Source organism: Puma concolor, chromosome E2 (genome assembly GCF_028749965.1).
Source record: "Puma concolor isolate L17-30 chromosome E2, mPumCon1.1.hap2, whole genome shotgun sequence".
NCBI lineage: Eukaryota > Metazoa > Chordata > Mammalia > Carnivora > Felidae > Puma > Puma concolor.
Window position 1 is genome coordinate 23,996,582 of NC_141681.1, and position 15,271 is coordinate 24,011,852.

Here is a 15,271-nt window from a genome sequence, read left to right on the forward strand (position 1 = left end):
GGAACTACACAATTATTTTTACGTGTTTTTTTTTTTTTTACTTTAAAAGATTATCAGACTACAAATTCTATATACTCTTTTGTAACAGGCCATAATATGCAAGTGTATATCCACACATCAACATCATCATCAGTGCCAATCTGATCGTAAAACAATTTGTTTCTAGGGCATACAGCAAGTATTTTGAGGTAGATGATTGACTGTAACTTTTTTATTGCAGAGTTCATCCAGAGAATTGACACCATTTGTCAGAAAGAGTTGGATCGTGAGAGAAGATTGCTAACTTCTGTGGCAGGTATGGATCCCAGTTCACAAACTCACATTTTTCTTTGTGTTTCTTTACGAATCAAATCAAGATTATTTCCATTGTAAATCTTCATTTTAACACCATGGTGGCAGAAACTTAATCTCAGTCTATTTGAGGCTTTTTAAAAAGAATTTTGGCCAGAAGCTGGATGTCTCAGTTTCATTTCTGACGGGCTGGACATAACTTAAATTTAGGGTTGGGAAGGCAGATGGCTCTTATTCTCCGATTTGCGCACATAGATCGTCATTGAGACATGCCAGGATCTTTCATTCCCGTCTTTCAGTTTTGAATGCTTTATTTACTACATCAATTGACCACGTGGAGGCACTAGAATACTATATTGATTCTGTGCCCTGCTGGAACAGGAGCATTTCCACCTGGGTAACTTTGTTCCAATTTGCCTACCTTGGCCATGCATGCTTTCCCTTTCTGATGCCTTACTGTCATCAAAAGACTCTGCTCTGGGAGCAGGAAATAGCCCTTTACTTTGCATCTCCATGCGGGACTTCTTGAGGACTCTGCTGTGATCTTTTTTTCCATCCTGCCATCACTGAAAAATATCGTTTTCTACAATCCAGACAAGGGCTGGGGTGGGGTGTAGGGAAAGGAGAGTTGCTCATTTTCTCTGTGTCCATTTATTTATTTTCTTCCACTTTTTTTCCATGCCCTGGTGTTTATGGATTTCTTGAGGACTATAGCTTTGAAATACAAAAACCTAGAAACTTATTTTTTTCTGTCTCTTTCCTGCCTTATTTGCTTTTTATATTTTAACTTAAGAGTGAAGAGACAACATAGTGTCTGAAAGAGAATAAAGAGAGAAAAGGGAGATTTTTATATCAGAAACAATGAAAAGGGGCATAAGTTACTTGTGAATTATAAGTATCCTGCCACTTTGGAGAGATGTTCGAATCATACATTGGCCTAGGCGTAGCCCAGAGGGGCATTCAGCCACGATTCTTACAAGAGTAAATTGTAATTATTGGTCTCTTTCACTACCTTTTAAGCGCATACATTTTGATTGCAATTAATTGGAGAAAGTCATGGAAGTAAAACAGTGTGCATGTGCTACCAGAGGGATGAAACACAATAAATCAAACACATTGAATTGGAAGTAGCTTGATACCGTGAACATATGAAGTAAAAAAAAGAAAAATCTGGGATTCAGTTCACCTATGTTATAGACCATCTTGGCCATTAACTGAGGTGTGTGACCATAATAATTCAATTCAATCTTCCTTATCCTCGTATTTTGTACATATAAAAATGATAGCTTGGTAAAATTGTGCTTGTTAATGCTTTATCAACTATACCTTTTATGAAAACCTCCAAGGTTCTTGTCAGCACTTAACAAGACTTTCCATTCCACAAACCAAAATGACGACCACAGGCAATCATCAGGGCGTACTGAGTGTACATCACTTTTATTGTAGAAAAAGGCAGTCATACTGCCTAAACTATCAGATCGAATGCGGGCTCTAATTACTTGCTCAATTCAATAATTTCATCTCATATGGCCAATGATTTCTTTTTTAATACCACTATTTGATTTTGAGTTTTCAGAAGGGAGAGACCCTGTGAAATTTGTATGTGGCATACCAAAACACAGTGTTGCATATAGACATACAGGCAGAATAGGGTTTGATGCAAATTTTATGTGCTGATATCTTTTATTTTGGTCTCCAGAACCAGCCCCTCCTTTTATCCTTTCTCCATGTAAGAGCAATAAGCCAGAGGAAATCCCTCGCCTATAGGTTTTTGGTTCAGGATTAATAAGGGAAGATCATAGGAAGAGATGACCAAAATATCCTCTTCTTTGCACAAGATAGATAGGCCCATTGAGTCCTTTATGAACTTCCCCTTCTATCCTTATCCTCTAAGAAACATATTGGTGATAAGACTGGACAGAACATATTAGAATTTGGCCACAGTTAATCATGAGTGGAATTATTGTCTCAAAAGGGAGAAAAAAAACAAACAAACTCAGACTCTTCCTTAATTCTTTCATGCACATCCTCTGTTTTTTCCATCCATTTGGTAAACAATCATTTAAGGTCCTGGATCCAACAGAGGACAGTGGCCAAACTGTCTTTTCCACCGTCTAAATGAGAGATTATATTTGAGCTCAGGCTTATTCTTGAGGTAAGCCAGGCTCTCCTCCTTCTCGTCCTCCTGTTCCTTATTGTGCTCCATTTACATCCAAGCATATCGCTCTCAATTATTTAGATTGAGGAGAGAAAAAAACACTTCTAATTAGGCGTTGTTTCTCATCAGGGTCTCCACTCACCCCATTCAATCGGGATCTAAATTAGAATGTTAGCCAGTCAGACATCTCTGGATAAAGTGGAACTTTGATTCTTATTCTGCTCTTGTTAGTTGCGTGTCTTCCTTTTTATGTGAAAGAGAACTGAATTTCATGACAGGATTCAGGTATTCTAATTCTTTTTTTTTTAAATTTTTTTTTTTTCAACGTTTATTTATTTTTGGGACAGAGAGAGACAGAGCATGAACGGGGGAGGGACAGAGAGAGCGGGAGACACAGAATCGGAAACAGGCTCCAGGCTCCGAGCCATCAGCCCAGAGTCCGACGCGGGGCTCGAACTCACGGACCGCGAGATCGTGACCTGGCTGAAGTCGGACGCTTAACCGACTGCGCCACCCAGGCGCCCCAGGTATTCTAATTCTTACAATGATAGCATCATGAGGACAAGAACAATTCCTAATTCATGGCGTTGTGAATAAAGTAGGCTTAAAAATCAGACAGACCTAGGTTCAGTTCTTTCCTCTGACACTGTATGTGTACACACACGCAAACACACACGTACATTATGTGTTTATAATCCACAGAGAGACAATTGCTGTTTTAGTCACAGCTGGTATAGAGGCAAATCAAGCAGCAAAAACCTGACTTTATTGTACTTATATTTTACAAAAAAGATAAATACGTATTTGAAAATTAATTCCTTGGTAGCAATAAATTCTAGGGAGAAAATAAAGCACTTACTACCTATAGTAATTTACACAAGTTATGTAACCACTTAGAGCCTTGGTGTTCTCATTTGTTAAAAAATAATGTTTGAAAATGACATTTGGGTTGACTTCTTATATGGTAATGTTGGGATAAAACTAGCTAATAGACGTAAAAAGTTATCTGAAAACTCTCATGTAATGTTCGGTTGGGGGGAGAGAAAAAGTGTCTTACCTCCTCTCTTCTATTCACATAAACATTGTAATTGTCCAGGAATGTCACATTGCTTGTTTTTAACCATCTGTTCCATTTCTCTCAATATGGGCTCCACTTTGTCTCCCTTTTGAATAGGTAGCTTGTAACAAATCCCAACAAATGTTCACACAGATTTTTTAATAATTTTAGCAATTCATTTGGAAGACCTTTGTGTTACAGGCACAGACCTCAGGTGCTCTGAGTTGGCAAAGTCTGGGGTGGGGGGGGCGGGAAACAAAGAAAAGATGCACAGGATGGGCTTATTGGTCAGAATGAAACCCCGGCTCAGGCCATGGGACCAGGTTTGAATGTGTGGGAGGTTTTAGCAGATGCTTACCTACTTTCATATTCAACAGATTTTGTGCTTTTTGGTCCTATATCAGGAAAGATGCCTAGAAATCTCAAAGCTGATGACACCTTAAGTACTTGCATCTCAACGTAAAGTTCTTTTAAAAGTTATTGCATATGAGAATTGTAGAGTCATCCCCAAACAAATTTCCCATAGGTTTCCATAGACATGGCTGTGAATATTAACTAGTGCCACTTCTTCCACAGAATTTTGAGTGTGAGCATCTACATGAAGTTCCCCAAGTTTTCTGATGATACTGTCAATGTATCATAGACTTGGACACCGCTTTTGAGAAATTTCTTGATCAGATCATCAGAATACTCAAAAATACGGAATCCTTTTGAATTCAACTGTTTTTATTGCTACTTGGAGTCATCTGTTTTTATTGCTCTTAGAAATAATAGCTACAAATATTAAGTGCCTAATAGGTATCAGAAATTAAACTTTCCACTTTATGAATACAGTTTGTCAGTCCCAATATATACCTTCAATGTAACATTTGAAACTTGAAACTTTTAAAATATTGGATTAACAATACACGAATTTATTTTTATTACACATAGCTAAAAACACAGGGGTAGGTTGTCCAAACCTGATATTGTCTGTTGCTTGTGTCACTGGGACAAGTCTTAAACTCTCTTATTCTTACGATGTGACCTTGGCTTCTCGTACTGAAATATGGTTGCTGGAACACCAGTCATCCAATTAATGTTTAAAGCAGGAAGGAGGAGGGAAGGGCAAAAGAAGCCTGCCAGTTGAATTCCCTTTAAAGAGAGTTTGTGGAAGTCGTAGTTGATGACTTCCTATTCCATCTCATCAGTCATGCCAATCAGCTAGTGTGTCTCAAAATGGAAATAGTCTCATGTGGCCATATTACCACCCATTGCATATAGGTGCTCTTTTATTATTGAAAGAAGGGATATTCATTCTGTGCTATGGCACAAATATCCCCATTTCTCCCACAAAGAAACTCGTATGTCATGAGTTAATTAACTGTGTTTTTCACCATCATCATAGCCTATATTTTCATATGTCCCCAAACCTGATCAGGCTATTTCTTCATTTGTTCCAAGAAGACCTATTCTTACATGCCCTGCGTTGATAGGTCGTATTCATCCAGTAAGATGTTCTCAGGTATTTGTTTTAGGAAGTATACACATTATCCATGCCTGAATGAATTAATCATGCCTCAGTTGTTATAAAATCATTTGAAGCTATATGCTGGTGTTTATCCTGTGTCTTCTAATTACTGAGTAGATATTTTTTTCTCATTCACCTTGGGGAAGCTACTTGAAGTCCAGTTGTTGTCTTATCCATCATCACCATCATCATTGTCATCATCATCCTTCTGTTTTGCCTAGTACCCTCTATTTTCATATTGAATAATATTTATTTTCCTATTGTCATTGAATATCACAACTGATCTGTAAGCCATGTAAAGAAATCTAATTTGCCAGAAAGTAATGTACGGTGAAAGAAAATAATAGAATGTTCAATGAGTTGACCTTCATAGTTCTAATGATAATTTTTTTCATTGTCTTCTAAAATCTAATTCACTACTAAGAAGTAAATATGTGACTGCAGTCAGTATAATCCTTAGTAAGCACGGGAGATATGCCTTATTGTCTTTATTTATAGAACATTATATATTGCACATCTATATTATCTAAAAGTTCTGCTAGATTCTAAGAAAACAAAGTTTCTGATTTTATTTTCTTTCTTTGGTTCTCCAATACCAGGATGGACAATCCTGGTGGCCAGCTTAACTGCTTTTCCCTAAATGGTTTTATTAGTCCTGGAGAGAATGGTGTGCCCAGTTTTGTCTAGTAAAAAATACTTCGCATTTTTGTTACTCATTGCGGATGCCAGCAACTGCTAGTTGCTACTGGACACATGTTCTTTGTCATTGTGTTGCTTTCATAATTAACATCATACTTTAAAATCTGGCTTTTGATTATTTTCCCCTTGCAAGCTGTTATTAATGCCTAATTTTGACATATTGGTTTGACTAACATCAGATGTACTTTCTATCCTCTATATGACACTAGATTTCATAAGATGCTTAAATCTAGCCTCTTTTCTGTTAAGAGATAACTACCAACACCAACAGCAGTGCAAAGGAAAATAAATAAATGATTTTGAAGGAGTACATAAGTTAGCTTATTTATCATCATAATTGTATGATACAATTTCTTATTTTTTTTTTTCAAAAATTACTTTGGACAACAGCCTTATTGAAGTAAGTTTGGATATTGTCAAAGACCCAACTGAAGGTAATGACACATTCTTGAATATTTGCTAAGCATTTTGTTTAATTATCTTATAGTCATTCCTGCAGGCCCAGGGATAGTCACATTTTGGGGGAATTAACTTATTTTTCATGGCTGAATTTGGCTCTGTGTACATTCAAAGATATTTATGACATAATGCCAATGAACAAATATGTATGAATGTTCAACCCTTATTAGATACATATGAGAATCAATAACTATGAAGGCAGTATGCTTCTAATAGCATCTTCAAAATATGCCCAAGGCACCTTTGCTAAAACTATTATGCTTCTTTAAAAAGTTGCTGTGCATACACTATGTTAGTATAGTCAGCAAGACTCGGGTCTCCTTATAGTATTTAAATGCTAAAGAGTCCCAGTAGTTAATGTAAACAAGAAAAACCAAGCAAGGAAAACTGCATGTAATTTTTGATTATAATTTGTCCTAGGAGAAGATATCTACTGAGACCTGTCAAACTAGGATCTATTTACAACCAGCGCTGTTTACAATTTTTTGCTTGATCTTCAGTTTACAAATTTGATTCTAAAACTTTCTCTTTTCTTGAGTATTTGGACGACTCATGTTTTTGGCCAGACTACTTCATTATCTTGTTCATCTACCAAAAGAGTGAAATAATAATAATAATAATAATAATAATAATAATAATATCCCTCCATAATGTTAATTCTATTTGCAAACTTATGCATGCAGTTGTGTTTTTCTTTTGGGTTTTTTTTTATTTTTTTTTTAATTTTTTTTTTTTCAACGTTTATTTATTTTTGGGACAGAGAGAGACAGAGCATGAACAGGGGAGGGGCAGAGAGAGGGAGACATAGAATCGGAAACAGGCTCCAGGCTCTGAGCCATCAGCCCAGAGCCTGACGCGGGGCTCGAACTCACGGACCGCGAGATCGTGACCTGGCTGAAGCCGGACGCTTAACCGACTGCGCCACCCAGGCGCCCCTTGGGTTTTTTTTTAACTCAGACTTTTTATAATCTCTATGTTTGTTTTGTTTTGTTTTGTTTTTACCTCTCAAACAGGCTTAGAGTGATTTCCTCCTCTCTCTGTCCTTGTTATAACATTTTAGGATTTATTGCAGACGCTTGTATTTGGAATGTTAGTATTCTACCTTCCTAATTTCTCACATGCTTCTTTTTGCTTTCTTTCATCCTTGAGTTTCTTTCATTTATAAAAGAGTTAATGATTCTGTATTCCTTATGGAATTTCAAAGGAATAGACATGGCATCGCTTGTCAAGTGGTTAAGGCTGCTCTGATCACTTATCAGCTCTCCATTAATGTTAGTTTCTATCATTCTGTGTGGAAGCATATTTGTGTCTCTGGGTGTGTTTGTGGAAATGGATTGTGTATGTATGAGTAGGGACAAACAAGGGAAATATAAACAGCCATAAAAACTTGGAGAAAACCTGGCTTCCCTTGGATAGTTCGGTATTTAGTTGCATGATTTCATTCCCCATTTTAATAATTAATCACAATAGCCATATGAGGGTAAAACAGATTTTTGTTATGTTAGCTAATAAATAAAACAGTATGACATAAATTAAGTGCTATCAAGAAGGGATGAAAGGAATGCCTTCCTTTAGCTATTACTTTCTTGGAAAAAGCTGAAGCCAGTTGTAAGGCAGATGTAAGCACAGTCACATCAATATATGTTGTGAAACTCTAGATATTTCATTGAGTTTATTTTTCTCAAGTACTTTTCATTTAAAAATTTTAGTAGAAAAAAAAATGTTATGGCCATTTGCTCTTTTAAAATAATTGCTTTCATATTTTGGGGGGTTGATTCACATTTGGTATTTTAGTGGTATTACCTTGCTTATAAAAATTATACTAAATAAAAATCAGAAAAAAATGAAATCTAGTTCAAGTTCTCTCACTAACTGTGCAGCTGAGCAATGACTCACATGCTCAAGTTGGGTTACATTCTACACTGTGGCCGTAGTAAAAGGCTTCCTATTGTAGATTTATTTTTTTAATATGCCTAGTGGTACTCTGTCACTCCATTTAAAATCCCATGGTCTTTGCCACCTGAAAGCTGATCTTGACATACCTCTGCTGTTTGCCTACATCATTCCCTGTGCCTGAAATGCTCAATCTTCTCCTTTTTTCCTGGTTCCTTCCCATGCTTTTTTCAGATCTCAGCCCCTGCCTCACTTTCTTGGCAGCTGTCTGTGGTCTTGCTGACTTCCTTGACCACCTAGATTTCTTCCAGAGCACATATCCATCTGAATGTTTACATTTCCTCTACACATTTTTATTCATTCTTTTTTCTGACAGTCACTGAAGTCAAGGACTTTGTCTGTTTTGCTTCCCCAGAGTCACATGAGGAGGGAGCAGGAAGTAAAATGGAATAGATGGTTTGTTTCAAGAATCTTTTAGTTTTATGATATTTTTCAGATAACCGACCTGTTATTCACGAGTTATTAAAAAGTTAGTGAAGAGGGGCGCCTGGGTGGCGCAGTCGGTTAAGCGTCCGACTTCAGCCAGGTCACGATCTCGCGGTCCGTGAGTTCGAGCCCCGCGTCGGGCTCTGGGCTGATGGCTCGGAGCCTGGAGCCTGTTTCCGATTCTGTGTCTCCCTCTCTCTCTGCCCCTCCCCCGTTCATGCTCTGTCTCTCTCTGTCCCAAAAATAAATAAACGTTGAAAAAAAAAAAAAAAAAGTTAGTGAAGAGAAGTAAATAGGTTTATCAGGGAGCAAAGCTGAATATGCAGAAAGAACCATGACATAGATACTGCTGTGGAAAGGGTAGTGCTTTCTGAAAGGGGAATCTAAAAGACCAGCAGAGATAAAAATTTTAAGACCCTATAACGATGTGTGGAATCAGCTCAACTGGTACATAAAGTCAATTGTTAAATTTTTAAGTCTTTTATGAAGTGATTAGGAAATTAATGGTAGCTTTCAGTTGGTCATGTTGGGAGTATTTACACCACAGAAATTGGCAGGAATTATATAGCAAGTCCCTTTTCCACTCACCTAGGATAGGTTGTCCAACATTCACTAGCACAGCACTTTCTGTCACATGAAATAGGAAGTAGTCACCTGAACAATGACTAGAGACTAATGGGACTGGGAGGGATCCAAAAAGTTATCTGAGGTTAAAATAAAAAAAAAAAAATAAAGTAAAATATAAAAATAAAATAAAATATAAAATAAATTGATACAAAATAAAACATAAAAGGTTTATTTGCCAGAAGATGGTACCAGACATCGCAGGATGATGTTAGTTGATTATTATTTCCTTTTTTTTTTAGTAGTACATTTTACTTTTAAGAAAAAGATTGATAATGGCCGCTGATGTCTTTATCATCTTCATCATTGCTAATTATCATAGCAAACACATATTTCAGGGTAGCTCTCTCTTTTTAGAGATCATTAATCTGAAACATAGAGATTAAATCACTTAACACTGTCAGGAACATAGATGGCACAGTTTCAAACTGCCTGACTATTTTGCCTTCAAAAATAATCACACAGTCAAGGTATATAGGCTTTATTTGGCTAATTATTCCATACTCAACCTCCAAGGCTTCAATTCTACAGTTAGAATTAGAGATTATTTTTCCTTTGTATTTGTTATACATTTTCCAAAGACATTTGACTGCATTTTCTTTCCTTCCCACCAGGCCATCCATGACTGAACACCACACTTTACTTTAGGCTATTTAGATTCTCCAGGCCCTCACTATGAAGCAAGCTGCTGCTGCCTTTTTTTTTAATGTTTATTTATTTTGAGAGAGGGAGAGTTGGGGGCAGGGACAGAGAGAGAGGGAGAGAGAGAATCCCAAGCAGGTTCCACATTGTCAGCACAGAGCCCAATTGGGGCTCCATCTCACAAATGATGTGATCATGACCTGAGCCAAAATCAAGAGTTTGTCGCTTAACTGAGCCACCCAGGTGCCCCAAGAAAGCTCCTTCTTTGTTTGAATAAGCTACATTATACCTTCTAGAAGTTTTAGCATTGGGGAAAAATAAGTTAAGAGTGCTACTAGATATCTACCCCAATACTATTTAATACCACAGTTGTCTAAAAATTTCTTTTCCCCTAGTTTTTTGTTTTGTTTTGTTTTGTTTTGTTTTTAAGAATGACTAAATAAAACCTTTAGGAAAATAACTGAGACACTGATAGCATCCATCCAGAAGTACACTGGAAACAAGCTTTCATTACTTTTCCTGTCACTCTTCATGGCAGAGATTTCTTAAAATTTGGATTGCAGTCCTAAGGAAACATGACAAATGCCATCATCACAAATCAAATAAATGGGAAGATCAATTCATTTACTGCAGAAAATTGTATAAACAACTCATCTTAATAGCATTTTTTCCTGCAACCCACTATCAACATATTATGAGCTGAAATGAAAATGGATTACAGAATCTCCAAAATTAAAAATGGATCTGTATACATTATTTCCCAAGACACTCTCCTGTCATGGAGTATCTAATCATTCCTCCTCACTCACCTTTTATTGCTATCCATGCAAGAGAACATTATCTCAAAACAACTGATCAATATTATCATAATCTCCTAAAATTTTATCTCTGACTCTTGGCTTTTGAAAACACATCTTTGGTCACTAGGTTTCATAATTTCTTTTTCTTTTCCAGTTTATACATCCCTTGGAAGACTCATGATACATTTCAAGAAAAGTTTCTATAAATCTACCAGTTCCCTAAAAACTAACACCATTTCATTTTAATATACAAAACTGCCAATAAAATTGAAATATTCTAGTATTTCTTGTAAGTATCTCTAAGTTAACTTGAAATAAGATAATGCTATCAGTAATAATTGTTATAGTATATGTCTTACATCCCTGTAGATATACTTGCCAGCTTGACATTGTGTGTCCAAAAGTTTGCAAAGCAGGTTTTCAAACGTATCCCATTTATTTTAGAAATACAAATTTATATCTCCTGTGACAAGGGAAATATCTTTTGATAATACTTTAGAGATGGACAAAGGATCATTGCTGATATAAATGCAATATTTTATTCAAAGGGGCGTAAGTCCAGACCTGTGTCATTTCAGTAATACCATTCCAAAGCCATAAATTAAAATGTCTTTAATCATCAGTATCTATCTTGAATTGTTCTTTTTTCTTTTTAAGTTTATTTATTTTTGAGAGAGACAGAAAGTATGCACGCACGCAGGGGGCAGAGGGGCACAGAGAGAGGAAGAGAGAAAGAATCCTAAGCAGGCTGTATACTGTCAGCATGGAGCCCGATATGGGGCTTGAACTCACACATCAGGAGATTGTGACCTAAGTGGACGTCAGATGCTTAACCAACTGAGCCACCCAGGCACCCCTCTATTTTGAATTATTCTCATTGAAAGAACATAAGTATAAATATATTATCCCATACATAGTAAATAGTACCATACATATGTACATATATATACCTTGTCCAAATACATATACATATATAAAATATGTGTGTATATATACGTGTATAAAATCATGTTTGTATATATACACATCTCATATATATACATATATTTTAATTATTTAAATATTAAATAATTATTTAAATATTAATATTTAATTACCTCTATATCTTATATGCGAAGCATAGGGCTAATTGAACCCCTTGATTGTAGTCCAGAAACCTTGAAGCGGGTATTTTTCTAAACTGTGAGAATTGCTTCAGTTTCCCAGAGGTCAACTTTCTAGATTATCATCCTGAAAACAAAATTGGATAATATACATAAAGAACCAGGCATAATTCCTATAAGCTTCCAGATGAGCCAGGTATTAGACTGTCCTTCTCCTACAGTATTTTCATTTATAAAATGAATTTATTGCAAACTGTTCTCTCAGTTAAATGAGATTTTGAATTGTATCTCATGTAAATAATTGTCTGCCTTCTGTTTGTCTATGACTGAAACCAGGCCCGTTGCAAAATACGTTTCGTTCCCTTTCACTTTGCATAAATATATTTCTATCTGTTTCCCCCATTGATGTTCATTATAACAACAGAGCTGCATTTTCATGCTCGCCCGTGGGTATTTGGGGGTGGAGTGGGGATGGTAGTCATAGGACATTCCCTTTAAGATGAAAAGTTTGGGGGCACCTGGGTGACTCAGTCAGCTAAGTGTTGGAATGCAGTTCAGGTCATGATCTCACAGTTTGTGGGTTCGAGCCCCATGTCAGGCTCTGTGCTGACAGCTTGGGGCCTGCTTTGGATTTTGTGTCTGACTCTGTCTTTCTGTTCCCACCCCCTTCCTCAAAAACAAATAAAGATTTAAAAAAAAAATATTTTAAAAAGATGAAAACTTTTAGAAAATAGATCCAGCTATTATTATTTATTAGTGATCAGAATACTATTCAGTGTTTTGAGAAGTGGCACCACCAAAGAAGTGAACCATTATTTTGGCTCATGACAGTTCTGAAGAATGTTAAAAAAATTTAATAGGCCAGCTTGCACATTACATTTACAAATAGATAATGTGTCATTTGTAATAACATTATTTTTTCCTTATTGTGATATTTTTTTATTTGCTGAAATTCCAGAAACAATATATTCATCATTTTCTCTATTATTTGCTTGTTATTATAGATCATTGACCAGAAAACTTTGAGCCAGAAACATTTGGGAAAAAATTAGATTATCTTTCCTCGACTGGTCTTGAAAGGTACATAATTTGTGAATTTTCCCCCTCAAAAATGTATACCAATTTTCTATTAATATATTATTGATTGTAGTCATTTTTAGTGCAAGAGAAAATATTATTTTGAACAAAATGAGACATTACTCTGTGTGTTCACTCACTTTGACTTATACAGTTTTTAAAATCAGATATTTGTTTCTTACTGACAGCAGTACTCTTTTGGGTATATTTTGTTTCATTTTCTTTTCTTTTTTTTAAACTTTTTAACTGATGCCATGCATCCTGCTGGCCAGTCTCCCATACCACACCCAGAGGCTTAATCTGTGGTGACAGCTACCCCGTTGGGTGCTTGATCTATCTCTTCTTTAATGTTCCCACCAGTGGACACACAATCAGAACAAGGCTTTGGGATTGCTAGTTGGATAGGAAGAGATTCAGTTTATCTGGTTGTGTGATGAGTGGGGTGCTGAAATAGTGAACGTAGGTAACCCGCGACCATCCTTTAGAACACAATTTGTGCATAACTGCACTGCTGCTAATAGAAGTGAAAGCATTTTTTTTTTCTTTTAGCGTTTTTCATTATATTTGATGAACTGGAAATCTATAGACAAATCAGGGGGGAAGTAATTGACTCAATTCCATAGTCCAAGTGTTTTAATGGAGTTGAAGATTTGTAGTTCTTAACAGAGCACTGTAAGTCATTATCTAGGAACTTGTTAGAAATATGTTATCAGGCCCCACTCCGGACCTACTGAACCAAAATTTCTGGAGGTAGGACTTAAGAATCTTTGTTTTAACAGAATCTTCAGGTGAATTCTTGTGTTCGCTTTAGTTTGAAAAGCATTCTTGTGGAGCAGAGGTTCTCAAACCATTGCTCTTTGGTTAGTAGCATTAGTCTCACCTGAGAATTTGTTAGACATGCTCTCTCCCAAATTGCACTTCATATATGACAAATTAGAAACTGGGTGGGACCAGCAACCTGTATTCTAACAAGTCCTGGAGTAATTCTGGTGCATGGTAAAGTTTGAGAACCATTGGTAGTAAGTAGACTATTGCACATTCTTAGTGACTAGCTAGCAAAATCACCAGGGAAGCTGGTTAAAATTATAACTATTTGGGCCACTTGGCAGAGATTGTGAGTCATTACTTTTAAGCATATGGCCAGGGAATCTGCATTTTAATTAGCTTTTCAAATCATCGTTACATAGATTTTCGTTGAAAACCAATTTGATATAAGCTGATGTGTGTCTGTAGCTCAGATTGAGCCTCCATTGTCAACCTGACACAGCAGACTAAGCTATTTTAAGAGGAAAGAAAAGGGTTACTTACATAGGTAGTATTTCATTTTAAAAAGTTTCCAGGTGTCTGAATTAGATTAATTACCCACATTCTTCTCATTTTCCCAAATTCAATCCTTCCAGCCCAGAAGAGATAACCCCCTGCTAGTACATTAGTATTCTGGATGCTGGGAATAATGCCGTAGATATAGTTTTTAACCTCGTTCATGACACCAGGAATACAATCATAGTGTTATGAGTACACCAGTTCCAGTGCCTCTGGGAGAAAATATAATTTCTGCCTCATCAAGTTTTATTGATAAAACACAGATGTAGTTATATTATTCATATGACTTTCTGAATTTGTTTTTTGTCTTTTCCAACTTTTTTAACATAATTTTTATGTTCTTATGGGATAAGTAATCATTTGAGATACATTTAAATGAGCAAAGACTCAGTTTTTAAAATTTATTTTCAGCATGTGATGGAAAAGTAGAAAACAACAAGAAAACACTCGGTAGTATCTCTGGCAGTTACTTGAAGAATCATTTACTTTCTCCATAGTGACAGAATGTCATCCAGAGTGTATCATTGACATATCCCAGGTTACCCATATAGGTAAGGCTTTTAAAATACAATCGCTATAAGATGACTTGAGTAACAGCCTTAAGAATTCTAGTGTATTAGCAGAATGCCTGCCAATAATTAAAGAATTCTGACCTGCTATAAATCAACTAAAAATAGTATAGACCCAAATTGATTGTTATAAATATCCAGTGCACATATATTCTTTCTTTTCTTCACTGAGCAATTTCGATAGAAACTGCTGAAATTTTTGTGAAGGGGATTAACCTCGTAAACTTAATCTAAAAGATATATTTAGTATGAGCACTGATAAACATCATTTTAATTAACTGCATATTGGGGCGCCTTGGTGACTCAGTCACTTGAACGTCTGACTTGATTTCAGTTCAGGTCGCGATCTCATGGTTTGTGTGATCAAGCCTCGTGTCAGGCTCTGTGCTGACATCGCCGAGCCTGCCTGGGATTCTTTCTCTGCCTCTCTGTCTGCTCCTACTCCAGCTTATACTCTCTGTCTCTCTCAAAATAAAAATAAACATTTAAAAAATAATAATTAACAGCATATTCACTAACTCCATGACATTTTCAAGTTGCTGGATGCATTTCTGTGCCGTGGTTCTCAAACTCCTCTTTG

The 15,271-nt window shown here is 36.2% G+C and overlaps 1 long non-coding RNA gene across 1 annotated transcript in view; it reads left to right on the forward strand.

Annotated features, from left to right (window-relative positions):
* Positions 1–209: 209 nt before the first annotated feature.
* Positions 210–15,271, forward strand: part of LOC147573430 (uncharacterized) — a 198,082-nt gene continuing 183,020 nt past the window's right edge. Inside the window, exon 1 of the long non-coding RNA XR_015244696.1 lies at positions 210–295. This is a non-coding gene — a long non-coding RNA (uncharacterized LOC147573430). The remainder of the gene's footprint in view (positions 296–15,271) is intronic.